Source organism: Aedes albopictus, chromosome 2 (genome assembly GCF_035046485.1).
Source record: "Aedes albopictus strain Foshan chromosome 2, AalbF5, whole genome shotgun sequence".
Taxonomy (NCBI): domain Eukaryota; kingdom Metazoa; phylum Arthropoda; class Insecta; order Diptera; family Culicidae; genus Aedes; species Aedes albopictus.
The window spans coordinates 89,590,584-89,608,289 of record NC_085137.1 but is presented as its reverse complement, the minus strand read 5'-3'; the positions used below and the strand labels follow the sequence as shown (position 1 = coordinate 89,608,289).

Here is a 17,706-nt window from a genome sequence, read left to right as displayed (position 1 = left end):
TCATGTAAACTCTCAGAGTCATGCTGAATTACATGACATATAATGGAAGTTTACATGATATTTCATGAACTTTACATGATATGTCATGTAAACTTCTATGATATCCCACGCTCCAATCATGTGCATCATATGTCACAGAATTTTACACTCTTTTTTCGATCTGTGGAAATAGAACCGTTTTGTTAGCTTATCGAACCGAATGAATCTTAATTACCTCCCCGGGAGCCGAAAGCAGCAACAACCAGCAAGGAAAAAATCGTTTAATAAAAGTATGAGTTTCCACTACGCACCGCATTAATGAACTGTGAACAAAGCGCAAATGGAACGATGAGACGCGTCATGCAAATGGGTCCCTTATCGTACCCGTACCTGAGCTGGGAAACCACACTGGGCTACTGGAAAAATGCTTTGACCCGCGTGGGTGGTCAAGTGGGTGGGAATCGAGTCCCGCCGATAGCCGTTCGTTTTGAGGCAGGAAGACTGGGAAGATTGTTGTTGCGTGCAGCAAATAATTTGTGTCGAAGGTATACGGTGACAGAGTGAAAGACAATCGAGGGTAAACCATTTGATCGAACGTGACAATCCTATTCTAGAACGTGGTGGGTTATGTTCGATCCAGCGCAGGGGTATGACAAACTGTGGAAAGTGTGAACGGGAGATGTATCCAGGATGATAAGAAATATTGTCTGCAATTAGTTTTTACGCGATGCAATACATCACTGTCATGTTGTAATTATTATTCTGGAGATACATTGTATGCGTTATTTTTTTTTTTAAATAGACATTGTATAAAAACCTACATTTCTACTTTGTAGTGGATTTATTGAAGAAATTCAGAAAGATTTTAAGTACACACTAAATTCTTTTTCTTTATACGATCTTTTTTTACGCGGTTTTATTTTACACGATTTTCTCGAAATTACGCGATATGGTTTTGGGGAGGATTATCAAGCCTGCTCATTAGCCTTTAAAAAGTGTTGCAAGGGGTTTGAAAGGCGTTTCAAGATATTTAGAGTCATTTCAGAGAATTTCAGGGTGTTTCAGGAACATTTTATGGGTAATCCTAGAGGTTTCAGGAGCGTTTTATAGCATTTCAGGTGCATTTCAGGACACTTATTGACCCTATTAAATGCGTGCAAAGGGGTTTCAGCGCCATATTAAATTGAATATGATGATTTCTAGGGCGTTTCAATGGGGTAACGGAGGCATTTCATTTCAGGGTCGTATAAGGGGGTTTTAAGATCACCTTTTAACCCTCTTAAGATGTTAGGGTTTTTGCACCACAATGGCGTAGTGCTCGTTCAACATGCTTCTGGGTCATATTGACCCCAATATCCTAATTAATCAATCAAGGGGTATTCCAATGACGTTTCAAAAGAAATTGTGATGGGGTCTCTGAAAATCCTCTGGAACTTCCTGAAGTGCCTCCAAGATCCCCCTAAAACCCCCTCGGACGCATGTAACGCCTTCAAAATTGGTCGAAAATTCTCTGAAACTCTCTGCAATGTAAATAAAAAGAAAATCGCGTTAAGTACTGTTCCTTTGAATTCCACTAAGAATTTGCATTCTTTGACAGATACGTATTTCGACCTCAACTGTAAGTCAAGTACAAGACACTAAAGACGACCTTACAGTTCAGGTCGAAATACGTATCTGTCAAAGGATGCAAATTCTTAGTGGAATTCAAAGGAACAGTACTTAACGCGATTTTCTTTTTATTTACAGATATTCCCAAGGATATTCCCCTAACAAGCCCAGGTTAATCATCATCTCTGCAATGCTTTTGAAAACCCCCTCAGACCCCTTGATTGCTTATCTGGAACTTCTCTATGTATTCTCTGGTCAGTGCCCGACACACGCTATGTCTGAACTGGCAGATTATAAAAAATGAATGTACATCGGGTTTCTTTCCACAGAATAACAGATTATTATATTATCATATGCAGAAACTTATAAAATATTTCATCGGGGAAATTTTGATTTTTGTTCGTCTTTTTGGCTATTTTTCATACAAATTTGCTTGTAATTCTCATTTTCGGCCAATTTAACTCTCATACAAAATGTATGGAAAAATTTTCACCGATAGAATATTTTTAAACCTTCTGCGAATGAAAATATAGCTTGAGTATTGATGTTTGGCGAAAAAAAACCCGATGTACATTCAATTTTTATAATCTGGTAGTTCAGACATAGCGTGCGACAGTTTTTCTGAATCAATCTGGTCCGTTCCACCAAAAAGAATTGTTGGCAATTTGTACGGGCGTCGCTTCTCTCAAGATAATATCAGCAGGTTTCTCAATACCTGATACGTGATTCCATACACCACCCTTTGTATTATGCTGTATCTCAGGTACACAATTTCCAACGAAAGCTTGGCACCTTCCGTTCAAAATTGACTGAGTTATAGTGGAAAACAGATGAATATAGAAGCCACCGCCCAAGTAGCGCGATACCCTAGGCACAGAGATTGCATCAAGTTTGCTGAGGTTGATTCTGATTTCTAACCATCTTGATGGAGATCGCCACTTAAGAGCTTTATCTATGAGTACATTGTTTGCCAAAGTACTCATGTGATGTACACTCCCGTGCAAAAGTTTGGGGTCACCCCCTCAAAAACATGGAAATGTTTTTCGGTCATATCTCAGTCATCTTTCATTTAATCCACTCGTTCTTAGACTCTATCGAAAGATAAAGAGTTAGATTTGATTCGTAAGTACTTTTCACAAATTTTATATGAAATTTTTAGTATAAAAAGTCTACCTAAACTTACATGTTTTTCCTAAATCTGTACGAATAATTGTTTTGCGTGTAATTCGAAATTGGGTCGTCCAAATTTTGAAATTGAAGTTGCATTAGAACCCTATGTCTAGAGGGTCTTGCCCGGGATTTCCCGGGACGAAAATCCCGGGATATCCCGGGATCTGAAAAATCCCGAATCCCGGGATATTTTTCCAAAAATCCCGGGATTTCCCGAAAACTGAAAAAAATACATAATGGTATTTCACTAAATCGTAACATTGCACTTCAAATCTTCTTTATCAATGTTGCCATTTTTCATCCAATTCTACACTATCTGGCAGATCTAGTGTATTTTAGTTCTATGGAAATCCAGCTTTTCATGAAAATCCTTAAAATCACACAACTTATTTTTTGGCAAAATAATCATACATTCATTTTTATTTATTTGGCGTTGCATTACAATTATATGAAAACTAAATCAACAGGCAGAATATTAGAATATGGAATCTTAGGATTTATTTTAAGGACAAACGTCTTGAGATCTCGCTTCTACAGTACATCAGAACTTCAAACGCATAAATTTCAAGAAGCAAACTTCAAACAACAGTGCATTCTATTATTCTGTTCTTGCTCACTTGAAATAAGCTTAAAAAAAGAAGATCAGGTGCGCTGGTTTTATTCACGAAGAGATTTGTGCGCTCGAAATCGTCAGTGGGTGCCAAAGTCGGCCATTGGGGCGGCCATTCTGGGATCCTTACAAGTCTGTCCTTAAGCTATTACTAGATTATTCTATATTAGTATTCCTGGGATTGATAGCCATGTTCAACGTTTATAGTAGTAGATTTTCTATAGATTTTTTCTACAAAAAATGCGAAATATGTAATGGAAGAACGGTAGAACTTCTGCAAAGTTTTCTTTGAAAAAGTATATAGTTTGCATCTTTTTAGATGTCTCTGAAGTAACCCCTTAAGAATACTGTATTGATATATAATATTCAACTCTCCTGAGCAAATACTTGACGCATTTCCGAATAAATTATGGGGAAAATTCAAAGAATTTTCAGAGGAACATAATTCAGGAAAATGGGCGAACAATTCATAACTTCTGCAGGGCTCTCTCTGGGATATTTTTTGACGATGCTGAAAAATATTTCTGATGAAATTTATTGAGACATTTTCTTCTAAAGTCCAGGCAAAATTTCCTGCGAAACTCGTTTGAATACTTTAGAGATAATTCAAGCGAAACAGCATGCCGAAAAATATTTTTGGAAGTATCAGTGAAAAAGCTGAAAGGCACAGTTTCACCTGCCCTAATGGTACTGTAATACCAAAGAATATTATTATTAATATTCTCTCTCTTCTTGGCGTAACGTCCTCATTGGGACAAAGCCTGCTTCTCAGCTTAGTGTTCTATGAGCACTTCCACAGTTATTAACTGAGCGCTTCCTCTGCCAATGACCATTTTGCATGCGTACATCGTGTGGCAGGCACGAAGATACTCTATGCCCAAGGAAGTCAAGGAAATTTCCTTTACGAAAAGATCCTGGACCAACCGGGAATCGAACCCGTCACCCTCAGCATGGTCATGCTGAATACCCGTGCGTTTACCGCCTCGGCTATATGGGCCCTTTCTCACGTCCACTCACAGTCAAAAAGCACTCGCGAGTCCCACTCCCATACAAAGAAAGACTCTCGAGGCAAAAAACGCACTTATCTACTCGAAATCATCATCGATATTTTATTTTCGGTTCCCCTCTTCCTCGCTCAATTTTTATTTCCTCTCTGTTTGGAGATTGTTCGCTCCCTTGCGACGAGGCAGAAGTAGAACACCGCTCTGGAGCATATTGCAAAAGTCTTTTGAGTTTGAGGAGGATTATTAAGCCTACTCAGGAGGCTTTAAAAAGTGGTGCAAGGGGTTTGATGGGGGTTTTAAGATTTTTCAGAGTCATTTTAAAAAGTTAAAGGATGTTTTAGGAACATATAAAGGGGCGTTTTATAGCATTTCAGGAGTGTTTCAAGAAAGCTGCAGGCTGCAGGTGCATTTTAGAGGGTTTATGAAGCCTACTAAAGGCGCCCAAAGGGGTTTCAGAGGCATTTAAAATTGATTACGATAATTTCAAGGGCGTTACAATGGGACTACGGAGGTTTCTGAGGTATTTCGACGTATTTCAGGCAGGATCGTATCTGGGGGTTTCAAGAAAACTTTTTAACCCTTTTGAGATGTTGGGATTTTCACACCACGATGGCGTAGTAGACGTGTGCGCCGAAGCAGTTTTCACCGGCGGCGGCGTTTATAGTAATTTGAGGCAGCGGCGGCGGCGACGCCGGCGTCACGCCGTTCACCCAATTCGGCGGCGGCGGCGGCGGCGTAATCGGCGTGACCATATTTTTTAGTGAAATGCTAAAAACGTTAATACAGAATCATTTGTTTCCTGTACTTAAGTATAATTTTCTTATTTTGTGTGAAAGGTGTATGTGAATCGGAGATTTTAATTAAAACTATCCTTGCACGAATTATGCAATACATTTTTGAGAGAATCCTTGAGGACGGTTAGAGGGTTGTGGGGCAAGATGGCCACCCTTAGCTTAGGCGCCTTGGGGCATATACTTTCATTAATATGGCTATATAACACTCATCCCCTTTGTTTCATGTTTTTTCTATCTTCTTAACACAAAAAAGCATATTATTTTGCACTACGAATGAAAAATAAATTCATTTGAAAAATGCTACTTTCGACATAGAATTTTTGCCATATGGGGCAAAATGGCCACCCCATTGGGACAAGACGGCCACAGAACTAAATTTTTACAATTAGTGTGCTTCAATCCCTAAGAAACGTTCAATAAACCAAGGTCGAATCACCCGCAATGCTTTGCCTACAGAGGGTGTGGTATTTGCCAACATTTTCTTAATGATAATGTTTGAAAAAAAAATTAATAGAAATTCCTTGAAAATGCTCTATGATTTGGTCTATTTTTTCAGCAAACTTGTTCCTCTCGAAACGATTTATTTGCAAATACATTACTACTCTTTTCTTGCATTATACTGTAATTAACCTCTTGTATCGAACCCTCTTATGGCGGTTTTAACTATGATCTTCCAGTCCTGCGCCAAAATATTCAATGAAACCAGTCACAGTTCAACACCAAATAACTTCAAAATTGTTCTGAGGTAGGTATCATCTCCATCGTTAATTTTAACTGCTCCAACTAATATGAAAAAGTAATTTTCTGTGGTTTTGCAGTATCTCTAAATATCAATAACAATTTTGATGCTGCTTCAAATTGTTTTTCGGATGGCGACATGGACTTTACCACAGGGTGCCATCTTGCCCCGAATGATTACGATACGTTTATCATTTTTTATATGATGTAATTAATTTAAAACATTGAAATTTTATTGTCGACGTTTAACAACAGTCACACAAAGACACCATTAAAAATTGAAAATATTTTTTTTTTCAAACGATGTTATTTCATTACTAATCCTTAAAATCAGATGATTTAATACAATAAGAAAACACTGTTTTTGAACACTTAAACTTCAAACACTATTTTATCGCAGATTTTTCAAACTAATAGTAACTTTTTCGCACACTATAAACATGAAGCATAGTTTAAAATAAAAAAAAACGAAACTACACCGTCTTCAACCAGAGGTTGTACAGACTGAATGAACAAGCACTAACATATGACAACGGACAACACACATAACGCCCAGTGGAGAATTTTCCGTTTGACGAAAAGTTTCCACCGACTGGAGCGGGAATCGAACCCACACTACGAGGCTTACGAAACGCCTAAATGACTGACGCCTCTAGCCGCACGGCCACGAAGCTCACTTTATAATCAAAACCCATGTAGAAAATATTTTTGTGTTGCGAATTAATGCTTAAAACACAGGGTGGCCATCTTGCCCCACAAACCCCTACCAGGAAATTTATATTGGATTTATCTCGATAGAAATTCACAACATCGCACGTCTCTTCTCAGGATGTTCTTTTCTAAACCTAATTTTAGTCAAGTGCTGTCCTGGTAAAATCTATTTTTTTTGGAGTTCTGTTAGGGTTCTTTTCAGGAATTCCTCGAAGGCTACTTTCATGCGTTTTTTCAGGAATTCCTCCAGAAAATTCTTAATAGATTCTTTTGGAAGTTCCTCCAGGGGGATCCCTAGAAGATCCTCAGATACTCCTCCACGGGTGGAATCGCAAACTTCTCTAGAGATTTATAGAAACCTTCCTTCATGGATTTTTTCAGATTTTTTTTCCGGCGAAGATTTTTTATAAGAGTTCCTTTAAAAATCTTGGATTTAAATCTTGAGGTTTCTCCTGGAATATCTCATGAATATCTCTTCTTGAAATGACTGCACAGCATTCTCCAGTTTTCCATGATATTTCTTTTCGCAATTCCCTTATGAATACTTCACAAGATCTTCTAAGAAAATTGTATCAGGGAGTATTATACACTAGTACAGACTAGTGCAGACATTGTGCAAGAAATTTTTTCAAGAATCCACAAGTATGCCCAGGAGTTCTTCCAGGGTTTGTTCCAAATCATCCTTCAATAATTCATTAGGGGATTTTTTCAAGAATTCTTTTAGTACCTTTGTCGCAATTTTTGCATGAATTCTCAATTAATTGTTTTCAAGGACTCCTTCAGAAACTTCTTCATGTTTTAAATAAAAAATTCCTCGATGATGTTCTTTAAAAGTGCCTTCAGCGATTTTATCAAAAACTAATCCAGGATTTTTTTGCTTAATTTTTTCAAATATTTCTCATAAAGTTCTTCTAGAAATTTCTCCAAAGCCATCTCAGGAGTTTTTTTTTTCTTACCCTGTTGGGGAAATTAAGCCAATGAGTCCAATTAACTGAACTTTTGTAGTGAATCTCAGGAGCTCCCCCAAGGACTTTTCCAGGAGCTCCTCTAACGATTGTTTCTGATATTGTTTCAATGAAATTTAATCTCATCAGAATTTTTTTAACATTTACATAGGAATTCTTTTAGATAACCCTCCAAGAATAACTCCTGCAAGTTTTATGTATCATCATAAAATACTTCTGTAAACATCTGTGGAATAATACCTCAAAGAATTCCCGGAGGAATCTTCATAGGTATCCCAGGAAATATTTCTGGAAGAACCGCAGGAGCCATTCCAAAGAGAAATCTTCTAGACATTTCTTCGGTAACCTCAGACAATATTTTCCAAGGAATTCGTTGGAAGAAAATCATGGAAAAATGTTTGAGGTAATCTCTTACTGACATTCATGAAAAATCCTTAAACTACTGAAGGAGTCTTACGTGATCTTTCAGTTGGAACTCTTTAGTAGGCTTTATATGGAATCCTTGGAGGAATTTCTGAAAGAATCCTTGGAGGATTTTTTGAATTAATTGTTTATCTAGTTCCTGAATATTATGTGAAAGAATCCCAAGGAATTTTCTGACATAATTCTAGAGAGTTTCTAAAGAAATTTCTGGAATCTTTCCCCCAGAAACCCTTAGTGGAATTCCTACAAAGATTTAATATTTAGAAAAAATTCAAAGACAAATCTTTTAACAAAATTTATGGAGGATGTTCGGAAAGAATTCCCGAATAAATTTATGGACATAGTTTTCAAAGAATTCCTGAAAGAATGGGTCTGAAATTTCTGAAGATTGAATGCCTTCAAGAATATCATTCGTAAATTGCCATGAAAATCTTCCAAGAGATAAACAAAGAATATATAGGAGGATGTGTTTGTGAACCTAATTAGATCACCGCCAAAAAATTTGTGGATAATTCGTTATGGTGCGCTTAGTATTGATTATTGAGGAGCTTCACAGTATTGCAGTAAGAAATCACTCAAGTAAATCACATAAAAATGTTACAAAATATATACAAGAAGAATTTCAGAAAAATACACCTAATATGCTGCCGTTCTACGCCCGATTGTCCCATGTTATATGGGAATCTCATATAACATGAGACATGTATGCATAGAACGGCATACAGAAGAAAAAACAATAGAAACTGTTTAAAAATTGCTATAAGGTTTGAATAGGTGGTTCGTAAAGTGTTGGCGAGAAAAAAATCTTTGTCGTTTTCTCATCGGCGTGGGAAATTTTGTCCGGCGGCGTGAAAAAATATGAACAGCGGCGCGCCGAGTCAATTTAACTGGCGGCGGCAGCGTGGAAAAATCGTCGGCGACGGCGGCGCGGCGCGGCGGCGCACACGTCTATGGCGTAGTGCTCGTTCAGCGTGCCAATTTTTTTTAACCAATCAACAGAGCTTGCTTCTCTTCCATCTTTCTTAAGATGCCGCTTAGTAATTGTCCCGTATCTTTTCACAGGACGCTGTTCAGAGAAGTTTTGTGGATTTTGCCATTTTTCGACAAAATCGACTTTTTCCGTATTGAGCATCTCTAGTTTAGAAGAAGCGTAATAAGCGGATGCCAGATCCACCTAAAACAAAAGAGAATCCGTATGTTTTCGGTAGATAAGTAGAAGTCGTTTTTTGATGCATTCCTTTCTGTTATTTTCACCGTTGATTGTTCCCGTTGTGAAATACGAAGAACTCTTTAAGCCACATGAACAATTGGCTTGCCACACTAAAAACTTTTTCCCAAGTTTTTCAGTTCTGATGTACCCTACATCATCCGGCACAACTGTCCCCTGCTTAGCGTTAAAAAAAAGCGGTCCCGGAAGTGTATTAGTAAGCCAATTCTCGAAACGACAACTTTTTGGAACACCATTTGTGCAGAATTAATCTGCTAGTCGCAAAGCTAATACGAACTATCGCCCGAAATTTCTTACTTTTTCCGTTTTCTTTGAGTGTGTTGCCGAATGAACAATGTTTTTACACACTGAGCAAAAATTCACAATTTTTTGTTTAGTTTTAACTCTAAACTATTGGTAAACAGATGTCCACTTTCTTTAATGAACAGTCCTTACTTCTTTTCAGAAACCACTTGCTTCAGTCAACTCTTGGTCGAAGTTAGTTATTGCTTGCTGAACTCAAATCGAGAAGCTGAATTCAGCAAACGCTGTTCACCTTGTGTGGGAATCTGGCCAATCTTCCATCGCTGGAAACGAATTGGATGATGAGTTAGTTCGCACTGGAGCATCACATGACTAAATTGGCCCTGAGACAGTTATTCTGGTATCGAAGTGTTGGATAAAGCTTTAGTACTTAAGGTTAATACCCAGACTATCGCCCTTGTATTGACTGAGCCATGTTCAAGGGTGGCGAAGTTTCTTACACATCTGTCAAAGCAGAATTGTGGCATGCTGGCCAAAGCGTTGGCTGGTCACTGCCGATTTAGCTATCACATGGCAAACAATCAGCAGACTGATTCATAGACTGTTTATAGTAACGGAGAATCCGATTACGGAACTTCGTGTCATTTAACTCGGTAAGCACTTATTGAGTGAAACTGACATCAGAAACCTGAATCTTCAGGATGTTCTGTTGTTCTTAATCCGCTATGGTGAAGAGCTATAGGCTGTCTTTACGTTTGATACGTTATTACAGTGCCCTTTTGAGGATGCTGTTTGAACCTATTGTGGGCTTGCGTTAGTGCCCTCTTTCATGGTATTTTTTCCTATTTCCATACCTGTCCATCCTGTCTAATCCTATTTCCTTTTATTTCTCTTGGCGGTTGATGACATAGGCTTTACTTATGTCGAAGGCACAGATATCCCAAATGGAAGATGACGTACCTCTAGAGCCGGTCTGTTGATACGTAATAACCAGAGAGGCCGCTTTCTTATTGCTTGGGATCAAGTAATGTGAAGGGAGCCAAGTTATGGTGCTGGTATATGAGCGTTTTATACGCAGAGCATTCAGTTTTCCGTTCAGCCTGCTTAGCCTGTTAGTAACAATTAAGTAGTATTCTGGCGGAAGACTGCAAATGTAAATGTTAAGTTTCTAATTTTCCATATTTCCGGCTCTCCCATATGCCAACAATCAATATTTCCATGCGCCAAATATTTGCTTTCCATGCTACTGGTAATCAGAATCGAACCCATCTACCAGCTGTAAATCACTTCCACAACAAGGGTTAATAATTATCACCTATCACCTGTGCATGCATGCAAAGCATCAGCCACAAAAAAGGTCAACCACGGAAACGGAGGAGGCTCGTTTGCACGACACGATACGGTCCGTAGCCGGTATGTGATGCGAGCATTGTTCGCTGTTGTTCGCGGTAACGTACACTACACACACATGGGAATATTATCACCAGCATGCTATTCCACAGCCAACCAAGCTGAATCCTGCTACAGTGTGCCAACGAGTAGCCCAAATGATTGATGATCAGCGTAATATAGTGTCGACATTAAACTAAATACGAAAATTATTCATTACATTACACCCACGCTCACGCAGACTAGCCGGCAGCACGTTGATCGAAACCGATAAAGTCGGACCGCGCGAATGACGTGATTTGTTTGCATTGAAGGGATAGCATGGCAGAAGGCACGGGGCTCTATCGCACAGCTTATAACCTTTCATGCACCTCAGCTAGTAGCATGGAGTTTATTTTATCGGTTCAGATTTGGCTTTTAGGGGGTGTGGGAATTTCCACATGGTACTCATTGAGAAGGTATAACGACGAGCTGGCTGAAATGCGCTGATCTTGAAAAAAAAAAGTTGATTTAAAACTCAAAGAGGTTCGTCAGACAACTTACGATGGGTCTACTGCCACTTCGTAAGAAATACCTCAGAATAATTTCTCCAGATATCTAGCGACGAAGCTGCCCAATTATCGAAAAGGTTTCACACTGCAGTTCATTTACTTTGCTGCGAGAAACTTGTCAACATTAACAATTATTATTTGATCAGGATTTCGCAAGGTTTCTGTAATAGTTTGTGGAAGTCATGTTAAGCAAATAAATAATAATCTTAAGGGGCGTGGGGTGGTGTTTGTACCTCAGTTTTCTCATGGCCAAAATTATTATGTACAGATGCCTTAAATTCCGCCTGAAATACACCAATGTCTAACTGTTCAAATGTTTACAACGCTGGCTGTTAATTAGCTGCTATATTCCAATACCGGCGCATTTTATACCAGATCCCCAATCAACGGAAAAAGTACGTGCATAGCTAGACAGCTTGGCACGTCATTCATCGAAATTACCGACAGTGACTGAACTGTGACAATATTCGTGACTGAGTGTGGGAACATTAGCACCTTTACGAGCCGTATCGAAGAGCTGTGCTATGTGTGAAGCAATATTACTGTATGGTGCTACTGATAAGAGAAGCCGATTAGGAGATGCGATAATTATGACGGTACTGATGGATTTCGTATCAGACGATTCCTTAAAATATTCAGTATCGCTTGAAAACTAGCATGGCGCCCTTTATATGCAGTGTTAACATGCTTAATTTTAACATGCATACAAATGAATCCCGCAAGCAAGACAGGTGAATTAACCTCGAAGAGTGCACTACTGTTGCTGGCACGAGTCCCAGCTTTTGGCCAAGACCCACAGCCTGGGACAACGCTAATTTATGCAAATGTTTCCACGGAGCTTATCTGACTCAGCAGATCGCTTCGTTTGCATTTACCACCCTGGTCGTTGCCGATGTTCACACTACATTTCCCCCAGCGGGTGTGCGCGCAACAAACATAAAACTGCGGTGCTTAGTTGTACCCGCAAAAGATTTGGGCATGTAGCACAAACCACACAAATCTGTTCCTTCCGAACCGGCGATCAGATAGCGATCGTAAAATTTAATTTAAAATTTTAGCCATCATTCGGGCAACGAGCTTCATCCTTGTTTGCTCTCTCTTGTCCATGGTGAATCATGGAAAACAGAGACAAACAGAGATTATCAACTTCCTCCCGCTGACCCAGTTGTCGTCGGCTAGAAAGCATCCATCGCGAGTATCGCTACTACTATGATTTATGGTACTGCACGACATCTTCTGGTGCTACATTCAGCATCCAAACAAATTCGAAACTAGTTTTCTCTCACTTGCTCTTCGTCGCGCATCTGAATGCGGTTTGGTATCCACGGAGACAGGCATGTAGCGCAGTACAGCTCAACAACAGCCATACTCATCGGTTCGTGGAATAGGTGGTACCAACGCGTGAATAAATCATACATAACTCCTCCCAACTGAAGCAAGCCGGTTTTGCGGCGATTCTATGAATACACCAGAAAAGTTCTAGTGTTCCGCTTTGCAATTTACATTTCTAGCAGTTTTCACTGGAATTTCAATAGGAAAAAGAGGAAACTAAAACATTCATCTAACGATTGATGATTGAAAAATTATAATTCTCTTCAAGACGTCTAGTCCGAAAACCTGAATTGAACAAAATTACTGAGTTAAGGTTAAGTTAAGGTTTTAATTGGATCCACATTTTCATGAATCATTTCCCTAATTTTATGAATCAATAAAAAATCAAGGATCGTTTTCAAAATTGTATGGATAATTTCCTTTATTTGATGGATCGTTCGCCAATTTCCTTTAAATTATTTTTTATATTTTATGGATAACTTGACCATTTTATATCTCGGGCTGAAAGTCTCCATAATAAAGCTATAATAATAATAATATTTTCTATGGGTCGTTTAACTAATTTCTGTGAGTCATTCTCTATTTTAGAGATCATTCTAAGGATTGTTTTATCCACTCCATGGCGCGGTTTTTGAAATTTTGAAATATGTTATTGCTAAATTTACGAAAGAAGGTTTTACATGGACTATTCGTGGCTTTTTATATGCAAAAATTTATTTATGCAATTCAGTATCATAATTTACATTTTATATCATTTTGATCATTTTGATATCATAATGATCAATTTTTTCGAACTGACTCATTATGCAACTGAAATGAGTTGCATAATGAAAAATAGTTGTATAATGATCATAATGCAACTCATTTGAGTTGCATTATGAACATTATGCAACTCAAATGGGTTGCATTATGAAAACAATCGGCAAGCCTCGTTGGATAAATGTACGACTCGTGCTGAAAAAAAAAATAAACTCTTTGCAACTCGTTACATTACATACATACATACATTTATTTGTTCCACATCATTAAGACAAGACATAATCAACAATAGTACGCCACAATACTCGGTTTGTGGCTGCCGCTCTCCATCCTCGGTCACGCCCAATGCTCGCCAAGTCACGCTCCACCTGGTCCGCCCATCGTGCTCTCTGCGCTCCACGCCTTCTTGTGCCAACCGGATCCGTTGCAAACACCAGCTTTGCAGGGTTGTTGTCCGGCATTCTTGTAACATGCCCTGCCCACCGTATCCTTCCGGCTTTGGCCACCTTCTGGATGCTGGGTTCGCCGTAAAGTGCAGCGAGCTCGTGGTTCATCCTTCTCCGCCACACACCGTTCTCCTGCACACCGCCGAAGATCGTTCTTAGCACGCGTCGCTCGAAAACTCCGAGTGCTTGTAGGTCCTCCTCGAGCATGGTCCATGTCTCGTGCCCGTAGAGGATTACCGGTCTTATTAACGTTTTGTACATGGTGCATTTGGTGCGTGGGTGAATCTTTTTCGACCGCAGTTTCTTCTGGAGCCCGTAGTAGGCCCGACTTCCGCTGATGATGCGCCTCCGAATTTCACGGCTCACGTTGTTGTCAGCCGTCAGTAAGGATCCGAGGTAGACGAATTCCTCCACCACCTTGAAAGTATCCCCGTCTATCGTAACATTACTACCCAGACGGATCCGGTCGTGTTCGGTTCCGCCTACCAGCATGTACTTTGTTTTTGAGGCATTCACCACCAGTCCGACCTTTGCTGCTTCGCGTTTCAGGCGGGTGTACAGTTCTGCCACCGTTCCAAATGTTCTAGCGATAATGTCCATGTCGTCCGCAAAGCACACAAATTGACCGGATTTTGTGAAAATCGTTCCCCGGCTGTTGAGCCCGGCTCGTCGCATCACACCTTCCAGAGCGATGTTGAAGAGCAGACATGAGAGTCCGTCACCTTGTCGCAGTCCCCGGCGAGATACGAATGAACTGGATAGTTCACCCGAAACCCTTACGCAGTTTTGCACACCGTCCATCGTTGCTTTAATCAGTCTAGTCAGCTTCCCAGGAAAGCCGTTTTCGTCCATGATTCTCCATAGCTGCAACTCGTTACATAAATGTCTATTTCCCATAAGGTACGTTATATCGAGAGTAGGCTATATTGAAAATTACCTCTATTTATTATGATATTTCCTATACAGAATGCTCTGTTTTTTTTTATTGCAAGGCAAATACATTACAAATAAAAGTAAAGGTGATAAATTTTTTGCTGATTCCACACATGACAATTCTGATGTAAAGTGTTATACCTGGCCAAGCTTAATTAATCCCAGACTTTCCGGAGGAGTTCCTGATGAGGCCCTGTGATAAAATCTTAAAATAGTATCTGAATCTGGACCATTCCCTGGTGGAACTTTTAATAATGCTTTGAGAAAATCTTTGATATTTCTCACGTTGTTGTTTTCAAAGTATTACCAGTGGAAGCTCCTGGGAAAAAAAAATCCTGCCGGGTTATTTCCAAATAATACATTAGTGAAATTTTAAATCACACAAATAAAAAAATCCCCGAGTTTAAGCCAACAATATTGAGATTTAGAGGTGGCGTAAACAACCTTAAAGTTGATCTTTCGAGAAATATGAAGGTCAGTGGCGTCACCATGGTTACTCCAAGTTATTCACAAGGAAACAAAATGGTTGACAACCCTCAAAGGGTTTTCCCGGGAAGTTTCTCCAGAAAGTACTTAACAAATATCTCCTAAGATTTATTCAAAAATTTCCTCAGGATTTCTACAAAAAGTTCTCCAAAAATTCTTTTAAAAGTACTTATTTTTATCACCAGAAACTTTCAGGATTTCCTCAGGTAGGGATTTCTTCAGAAGTTCTTCCAATGAATTAAAAAAAAATCTATAACATCCTTTACAAATTCTACAATGATTTCTTCGAAATTTTTTAACAGGGTTTCTCCAAGAATTCAAGTTGATAAGTTGAGTAGAGGGTGAGTGAGAGGGTTTGTGAATGAAAATTTCGAGATAAAAAAGCAAAGGAAACAGCTACTCTAAGTAACATTTTTTTTTGTCAAATTGACTAGAAGAAGTTCAAAGAGCCACCATGAAACCAAAATAAAAGGTATTAGGTATTATGATGGTTCTAAAAATCTCTACACGACTAACTGGCACGGTTGACAAAGGGGGAAGGACGATATAGTCGAGAGCTATAGTCGATCGCTAGGCTGATCTATACCTTTTTTTATATTTGAGTAATTCTCGCTGAAACCAGGCCGCCATTTACATTAAGTCTGGGATTTCAATTTCTTCTTGCTAATTCCCTAGAATATGATAAAAAAGGATGAAAACCACTTCGGTTGGGTTAAATTGATGGACTCCTCGCTTAGCAAGGGGCTGACAAGGTGACAAAAATGACGATTTTTTCATCTAATTGCACCTGATTTATCGCATAATATCTCAAAATTTAATGTTGTAGCATATACAAAACTTCACTTTTCTATGAAGGGAAAGTATAGACCTTTCATTTGAAGTTGAAAAATTGTTGACAGCCATCTTGGATTTGGTCGCCATTTTGAATTTTATCATTAAATTGCGATTTTCGCTGTGTTCGCAACCACCGATTTCAAATCCGAACTCATCATTAGAAACCTGAGAGCTAAGCTTTCCAAAACATTCAAAAATTTAGGTGTGCATTGACCGCAACAATGAAATATCGATTAAAACGTTGGGCAACCTCCCATTTTCCCATACATTTTCACGCACGCATCTGATCGTACGATAACGGGATTGGTGGAATCGCAAGAATGCGCGTGGATTCTGCAGCAAAATGTATTCACGATCCAATATTAAAAAATCTATAACATCCTTTACAAATTCTACAATGATTTCTTCGAAATTTTTTAACAAGGTTTCTCTAAGAATTCTTTGAGAATTTCCTTCAGTGACCCCTGAAGAAACTTCTTCAAATATTTTTTTAGATGTTGCTATTGCAGTTTCATCAGAAATATCTCTAGGGATGTCTCAGAGATCCGAAATGCAGAGATCAGAGATGCGAAATTTGTTCAGATATTCTTCTAGGGATTTTTCAGTAGTTTTTTTTTTCAGATATTGCCTAAAAAATACTACATTATTTTTGAAGAAATCCCTAAGGGAATTTCTAAGACATCCCTGTTGTTACAAGGAATCCCTGAAAAGCACCTGGAAATACTTTTGGAATGTACTAGAAGAAATTCTTTAAAAAATCCTGAATCAATTTCTGAAGTTATTTCTGAAGCAGTTGTTCAATAATTGCTTAGGACAAAACTGAGGAAACACATTAGGTTGTCCCCTTCATTCTCAGAAAATGTTTATGAGAGGCTTCTGGATGGACTCTGCATGTAATTCCAAGGAAAGAAATGCATAAGAAATTTTAGGAGGAATTTCTAAAAATAAACAATAGAGGAATTTCTGAAAGAATCTCTAAATGAATGTCTACACAAGACAAAGGTACTGGAAGAATTCTCGAAGAAATCCTTCATTAAACTTCTATGGGGTCCTTGGAGATTTGTCTGAAGAAATGCTTGGAAAAATTACTTGAGATAATTCTGAAAGAAAAATTCCCTATACAGTTTTGAAAGTGTTTGAATACAAAAATCCCCAAGCTACTATTTGGAGAAATTTCTTCAGAAACAAAAAAAAAACCTGGGTGAATTCTGTTTATACCCGCGAGCACCCTAGAACCACTGAAGAGATTAAATAAAAAATGAAATTTAGAAGGATTGTTTGAAACAATACCTGGATGGGCTGAAGAACTCCTCGCAACCCTTCGCACCCTATTCACAGGATTTGTTTAATACCTTGAAAAGTGCTACTGTAGTAATTTCTGCTAAAACCGATGAAAAACTCTTTACAAAAAAAACTGGAAGAATCCCTGAAGATTTTTTTTAGTGAAAACCCTAGAGCAATCTCTTAAATTCTAAACGAACTTTCTGTCCCTAGAGGTAATCA

The 17,706-nt window shown here is 38.7% G+C and overlaps 1 protein-coding gene across 1 annotated transcript in view; it reads left to right on the top strand.

Annotated features, from left to right (window-relative positions):
- LOC115254947 (paired box pox-neuro protein) overlaps positions 1-17,706 on the top strand; it is a 174,174-nt gene that overhangs the window by 131,861 nt on the left and 24,607 nt on the right. The gene's annotated exons all lie outside the window — the stretch shown is intronic.